The sequence below is a fragment of the Alligator sinensis genome, unplaced genomic scaffold, assembly GCF_000455745.1.
Source record: "Alligator sinensis unplaced genomic scaffold, ASM45574v1 scaffold1469_1, whole genome shotgun sequence".
NCBI classification, from domain to species: Eukaryota; Metazoa; Chordata; order Crocodylia; family Alligatoridae; genus Alligator; species Alligator sinensis.
In genome coordinates, this window is record NW_005842795.1 from 5,723 (window position 1) to 13,916 (window position 8,194).

The 8,194-nt window shown below is 37.9% G+C and overlaps 1 pseudogene; it reads left to right on the forward strand.

Moving 5' to 3' along the window:
• Positions 1–1,304: 1,304 nt before the first annotated feature.
• Positions 1,305–8,194, forward strand: part of LOC102376241 — a 212,964-nt pseudogene continuing 206,074 nt past the window's right edge.

The following is an 8,194-nucleotide window of genomic DNA, read 5'->3' on the forward strand; positions in this document are numbered from 1 at the left end:
TAAGGTCCCTTCTGACCCAAACATCTGTGAATCTATGAATTCCAGCTGCAGTAGCAAAGTCGGCGATGTAATGTGCCTTAAATGATTTTGGGGCACAGCAAACTAAAATACCTCCGAGGAATTTTAGTTTGCTACCCTACAGCCATGGAGGGCTCCATGTGGCTCAGGAGCTGTGCAGACAGCCCCAGCAGGCAGCCTAGCATCAGCCCAGGAAGGCAGGCTGTACTGAAGGAAAAAAAAAAAAAGAAACAAGCCTGATATTATTTTTTTTCTTCCCTGGAGCCTGCCTGTCTGAGCTGTGCCAGAGCCCGGTGCTTTCCTTCGCAGCTGCAGGGACCCCTGGGACCACCCAAGCTGGGTGCCTGCAGGCGGGTGCTGCCTGGTGGGGGTTGCCACTGCCACAGAGGGAAGCACAAGCCCCCCCTCCACAGCTCAGAGACTGCTTGGCCTGCTGGCAGCTCGCTCTCCCCTCCCTGCTACCAGAGAGGCAGGGAAGGATATTGGAATACATGGCACGGGGGTTTACTTTGCCCTAAACTGAAGCGGTGTTTTTAAAACATCTACAAATGTCCTATAGCATCAACAGTGATTCGAAACTCAGCTTAAAAAATCTAATAGTAAAAGTATTGTCACAATTGGGACCTTCTGTTTCACTGTGATCCAAATGGAGTTTTGCTACACGTCATTACAATAGCATATGCTATAAATATGTTCCACTACTTTTTATTTTGAGACCACAAGATTTTGATGTAAATATAATTGTGACATATGCTTTACTTGAAAGCCATAGCAAGACTATTTGTCTGCCTTTCCATGTATTTAGAATGATACTAGGATTCCTTTTTGTTTGCCACTGGTAAATAAAGAATGGAGTATGAAATACATGTTTCTGCAAAGTGCAGGGAAAGAATATAGGCAGGGCTGCACAATTGCCACTTTGTGCTATTGTGTGCACATTGTGAACTGACTCTCAAAGTCAGAAATGCCTTAAGCTTTAGTGTAAATGCCATCCCTACCCTGCACATTTAAACAAATCCAAACTTTTCCACAGTTTGAGAATGTACAACTCTTCTTCTTCATCTTTTCTCTAGAGTGTCTTACCAGGTTAGATAAAAACTAACGGGGGAGATATTCCTTTTCTACCCACACATTTTTGCACCCTCCAATGGAGTAAACATTTAAGAAAAACCTCTGAAAGAGATAAAAACAACCATTGAATTCCTGAATGTGCATTTTTCTTACCATCTCCTAATTATCTAGTGATATCCATAAAATGTGTCAGTTTCAAGTTATCGCTAATTTCGATGCTCATTCATAGGTCACAGTTAGTGCGTCTCACAGCCAGTAGCTATTCTGTCTTTGAGGTAGGGAATGCTGGAACAGGGAAAAGTCAGGTAAAGTAAACTTTCCTTTCAAATACCTTCCAAAATCACCCATATTTCTTGCTAATTGCATGTTTTAAAAGGCAGTAGAAATATTTTGGTGATACATTATGTGTACCAAGTTAACTTTTTAAAATGCATTAACATTATGAGATCAGTCTGACAGCAGAGTCATGGTAAGGTAAATGAAATCAACTGGTGTGTTATGCAAATCTGATTCTGTAATGTGTAATATAAACGTGACTACATTGAAATTAGCTCATTTTCCAATTCATTTTGAGCCATTCTTTTTAGATATTTTTCAATTTGTTTGTTCTTTCTTTGCATCATATTTCTCACTGTATATTCCATCACGTTTCTTGCCCTGTTACTTCTTAGCTGTCCAGTTGAAGCCAAACAGAAGCACTTTCTTTTTCACTAACATACTTATGGTATGCAAGGTTTATAATAAAAATAGATTTCACTTCTATATCAGCTTTTATTTAAGTCTGAAAATTTGATTTATTTATCTGTTAAAATCAACCATAACTTAAATAAAATTGTGTCAAATGCCTGCTTTAATGCCACAAGAAATGGACAAAGTAATCATAAATGGACTAAGGCCATGCCAAAAGCCTAAGATCAAGCCTTAATGAGATCTACCAAGAATATCTAGATTCTGATTTATAGGATCTCTGATTCTGTCAAATGCATTCCATAGAACAGCTTCAGGAATGTCGCTCCATCGGACCTTTGAACTGAGTATTTTTCTTCTGTCCCAATCCACATGAAATCTAAGGATTAAGGCCTAGAACAACTTGGGTGACCTTAAAAGACTTAGAGAGACATGGCAGGAAGGGGAGGGGAAGACTGCCACTTCAAGTACTTTAGTCTTGGATGAAATAATATGAGGGGTAATTCATCCTCAAAACACCTGTATTTTTCTGTATTTTACAGATGTATGTACTGAGGCGCAGAAATCCCAAAAGAGTTTTTAATTTCACACAAATGGTGCATTGCTGATTCAGGAACAGAACTCAGGAATCTTCATTTCTAGTCTTGTGTTTGATGTTTCATAACTAGGCTAATAACAACATTTGGTTTAATTTTTGTATAATTTTGTTTATGTACCTACAGCCTCTTAAACAAATACCAGTGAAATGCAAAACCTGGTTCATGTGGTGGATACAGGAGCTTGGTCTTACAAAGTTCACTTGTGGCGCCAATTACCTCTTTCTAGATTTGTTTCATGTGGGTGGCTCTGAAGTTGCTGAACTTTCTCCCAAATCAGAGAGAGGGAAAACATAACCTTGTTGGCTGCATTGTGTCTTTTAGATACAAAAAGTATTGTACAAGACCTATTCCAACATGCAGCTAAGGCCATTATGGAGTGATATCAACCCTAAGGCTGTCACTACAGATGAATTTTTTGGGTTTCTTCATCCAGCAACAAGGGAGTGGAAGATGATATTCCCAAGAATATGCTCAAATCACATTAGCCAAATTTAATGTCTGAACCTAATGGGAATTTGCTTTCTGATTTCAATTGAAAGGCTTGTTTTCATCTACTATGAGAGAACTTTCTGTCATAGCATGGGATGGCCCCAAATGGATTGTGCTTGATGGGGATATTGACCCTATGTGGATCGAATCATTGAACACACTTATGGATAACAATGAGGTTTGTGTGAATCAAACTAACTAATAATCTGCTTCTGTGGAATGTTTTCAATACATTTTTGTATCACAAAACCCCTTCCTTTAAATCAATATCGCCAAATATACAGTGGACAAGGCTTTGTATGAGAATCCACTTATGTACTTAGTTTAATTATTGGAGGGAAATTAATGTAAATGTACACATGTGAGCAAATGTGTTTTTTATTATGATGAAATAATTAGACAGCGAGTGCCAAAATCTCTTCCCCTACAATGACTCTCAAACTGAGTATTGTGGGCTTTCTGAATATATGTTTGGTGTTTTCTGAAATGTGCCTGTCACTTTAACAAAAGTGAAATGCAGAGCAAAAGTGGAAGGGTCAGAGTTCAACCTGGGAAGAGGGTGGGGCAGAAAGCTGAATTGTTCTGTATCTTATGTATAATCTTAATTGATTAGAATATCACCTTTATTCACTACAGAGACACTATCTTTCTTTATGATGGATACAACAGCAGGAGAGCAAACTGTTGAAATTGATACACTTTGTGCAGACCTGAAAGGAGATTTTTGCCCTAATTTCACACAATAGTAGAAACTTCCTTTAAATTTTCCTAACCAGCTGCTAGAATAGCTCTTGTTAGATTGTAAGGGCTCTATTGTGGCTTTTAAGCCAGAGCCCGCAGTAGGGGATGTGTAGAGATGCACCGTCCCTGAGAAGCTCCTGGAGGAATTGTGCTTGAGGACAAGTATGGTTATTGAAGTCTAAAAATGGAACAGGGCCATTTGTAATCACCCAGCCCTTCTCTCTGCCAATGCAGGATAGTTCCCTCCCAGACATTCCTAGTTCTTTGTCCAGTCTAATTTTTAAAGTCCCAAGTGTTGGGGTTTCCAGTGCTTCCCTTGGGAATTTATTGCCTCTTTTTTCTGTTGTGGGAGATCACATAGCAGCAGCCATGATGACACCTTTCAGTACAGTGTAGCGTGAACACCTTTTGCACTGGCATCTGCTTACTAGTCAGTTGGTGAGGAAGGAGAGGTGGGGCAGGGGGCGGGGGGTCTTAAGATATGCTAGAGTGTTTGGTGTTCCACTTGCCCTGAGACAGCAAGAAGTAGCTTTTTGATGTTTTCACCTTTTAAACAATGTCTCATTTTGTTTAATGTTTGATACAATGTAGAATTGTTAAGCTATATAATTCAGTGAGTTTAATTTATGATTCATTCCAAAAAGCTACCTCATTTTCTGGGTGGCAACAACTCTGCCAACCAGTTAAATTGGTGTGAAAATTCTAGTGTGTTTTGTTCTCTTTTTAAAGGCTGATAAAACTTCCCTGTATTATTTTTCATTCAGTGAATGATAATTTTGCATTAGTTGATCCTGATAACTTTTGATATTGCAGCTGTACTTAGACTTCAATGATCAAATAAATTTAGTAATATTTTAATTATTTGTAAAGAAGCCATAGAACTTTCTCAAGTAATTTTCATCTGTAGTGTAGACGTGACCTCAGTCCTGCAAAGATTCACTCATACTTAATTTTAAGCATGATCCTATGGATCTAGTGTAAGCAATCCTGTGGATCTTGTAGAAGCAATATAATAATGCACATGTATAATGGTAAACTCAGAGCTTACAAGGTCCACAGGATAAACTTTGACAGAGAGACCTAAAATGCAGTAGGATAGGCTTGTGGACTTCTAAAGTACTGTGAACCTTGTAATCCCTATGGATATTGGTCTTCTCACATGAGTAGTGCAAATGGGATTTGCCCCCATACTTAGAAGTATGTAATTTACTACAATGCACAAATCCTTAAATAATGATTTATAATATTCATGCAAAAAGAACTAATCCATAAGGATTAAACTACTGATGGCATATTTACTAGATTTTTTTTTTTAGAAGCACTGTATAAAACAAGCTATAAGTTTTAATATATTCTGTGAACAAAATATAGTTTAAAAATTGGCATCTTTTCATTTTGAAAACTGTTTTAGTTCCATAATGAAATGTAGCTTGTTGTCTTAACCTCAATTTCCATGGCTACATGAAAAATGGAAAAATCATCAAAACTTCTGCAGTTCTTTTAATATCTGTGGTACAGGAAATCCTTGGTGTTCAAGTGACCACAGTAGTGTTTCATGAAAAAAATATTATAACATTAATTGTATTTGAAACAGCAAAGTATTTGGGCATGACTTAAGCTTTGGTTACATACAAACATGGAACTGTGAAAGTGAGTTCTTAAAATGATTTTGTATTTAGGGTCTAAATCTAGCAAGTAATGAACATATTTTATTAACACCATTCATGTGATTAGTATTTGAAATCAGTCATCTTCAGGCAGCAACTCCAGCCACAGTATCCAGAGATGGTATCCTCTATGTGAATGCACAATACCTAGGATGGAGTCTGAGAGTATGATTAGCAGATTAGCCTATTAAAAAAGGATGGCAATTTTTAAAAAAACGGAATGAAGGCAGAAGGATTTTGTATAGCTTTTACCAGATTTACACAAGTATAACTGATGGTTATCTGACAATGTAACTAAAATGCTTGTTTCTGACAATGTACCTGAGATCAGTCTGGTCCCACATGCTTCAGTTTAATAGGGCTAGATTGTATGTAGCTGCAATGCCTTAGGAAGGAACACTGAAGAGATTTTGCCTCTGAGAGATGCACAAAATCTCCAATGCTGCCCTTGGCATATGGTGGTGAGGTGACCCATTTTTTCCATTTATCAGACTGCTCTTCCTTTATCTTTTGCCATTACCAAATCTACTTTGCAGATTGATGTGGATCTGAGGGAGTAAGCATAATCCCTGTGCACAGTCCTACTCATTATGACTCCCTCTTCCTCCTTCCGTGAGCCAAGGACTAAAGCACGCGCACACACACACACACACACACACACACACACACACAAATATAGGTGTATATATACACTATGAATAGCATAGGTTAGAATTTTTTCATCACAATGGATTTTTAACAGAGTTATTTTGTAATCTTCACATTTCCCATTTGCTGTTTTGTATTACTTCTGTAAAACATTTTTGCATACACTGTTCAAAAATGTTTGTGCATCATCAGACAACTCTTGGGGTAGAAGCGCATCTTTTATTAGACCAACTAAATGTTAGCAAAAAACCAATTTTCTTTGCAAGCTTTTGGGCTCAAACACCCTTCCTCAGACATAGGAGAATTCAAAGATAGTAAAAGTTCTACCAAGTAGAAATGAAACTTGCAGAGGAGAGGTAAAAGATGGTAGGGTTCCCTTGAGTATAACAGTTCATTTTAAAAAAGGTTGCTCTGTGAGTATGCAAAGTAGGCACAGACAATAGGTTGAAGCAGTCTTGTTATCTAATGATGTCCAATTACAAGCAGGGTGTTGAATTTTGCTTCTGTCCTGTTCAGCTGTGAAGCTTTCATTTCAAAATGGCTAATTACAATATCTTCCATGTTTCAGGGATATTGGTTTTAGCTGTGTTGGTCTAAAAGCATAGGCAGACAAAACTCTTGGGGTAGAAGCGATATCTTTATAGGACCAACTTTAGTAGGAGTTACTCAGGGCTAAATTTTTCACTCCTGTAGTTACTTTATAACCATTTTGCCATCCCTCACTATCCCTTTATTTAAATATGGACCTTGGCCATGTATTATTTACAGCTTTTTCTAATATTTGTTAGATGGACAGTTATGGCCCATAGTTAGGTATGGTTCACAGCCTCATTGTGGAGTTAACAGAGAATTATTTATGTCACCATGTGATTTCTACTGCAAGCTGATTTGAGAGAGGAATTTCTGTTAATAAGTTAAAATGAATTAGGAACTTTGGGTCAAATTGATACTGAGAACATGTGTGTACAATTCCATTCACATCAGTTAGGTTGCACCTGTTTGTGCCAGTTCTGAATATGGCCCGCTGAATTCTTCAAAAAATAAATGAGAGCACTGCAGTGCAAACATGCAGTTGCAAATATTGCCAGTCACAAAGTTAAACCTTTGGAGCAGAGACAATGGAGAAGCTTTGTCAACTTGTACAGTTGTTACCGATAGATGACATTGTCTGCCAGCTTTACATATTCTCGGCTTCTTTTTATGGGCCACAGGAGTCATATTTTCTGTCATTCTCAGTGTGAGGCTTGGAACATTTTTTTGGCAAAGTCAGGGAGACTGGAGTGTTGAAAGTGAGCCAGCACAGTCAGGCAGCTGCTTTTTTATTTGAATTTCAGACTAGTTTTTGCAGCTGATAGGATGTGAAAATTGCATTGTATCCTGTTGATATCTACATGCTTTGGTTTGTGGTGAGTTAGTGGCTACTGCTCAGGGAGTAGCCACAGTCCCAAGCAGAATCCATCTGGACCATTCCATGGGAGATGTTGATAAAATTGCTTGTGTGTGGTAAGCGCATTGCATGCCTCATCCTGCAAGGTGCTGTGCCTCTGCATATTCCATTGGGAAAGCAGTAGCAGCATTATGCCATCATCCAATAATACTATATTAAGTGAAACAAATTAAACGAGTGGGAAAGCTAAATTAATACTCTTAGTTAAATTCTACCATCAGATGTAGGAGCAGAGTTTCCAACAATAAGGATTAATCATGACAGCAGTATAAATTCTCAGTATCTGACATTATTCTCTCCATTGTTACTTGTTCTATATGTCTAGATATGTGATTCTTGGACTGACACTCACGAAGTGCAGTCTGAAAAAGCAAATCTTACTGTTCTGTTTGATAAGTGTGTTCCATACTGTCTTGAGCAATTCCAGTGCAACTTCAAAACTGTCATTCCCATTCCTGAAAACAGTATGGTTCAGGTAGCAATAACAGAATCCACTCTGCTACTTCCCATCAGATATGATTTATTTAAAAGAACATCTCCAATTTGGTGTGATAGAACATCCTGATAAGGACAGCCTGATTTTATCTGTGACATTTTCTAGCAAGTTTTTTTTTTTATTTAAATTTCATCCTAGTCTGAAAACATCTTTAAATAGTAGTTGCCACCCAGTTACAATGCCCAGGCTAGCAAACAGTCCTAGAGTACTGATGACACTACCCACACTATTAGCTAGATAAACACTCTCATTGCCTTGCCAGGTTTAGGAATACTAATATTGGCTAGATTCATCATTTATTTTTATTTCATATAAACTAGGGGTACACTCT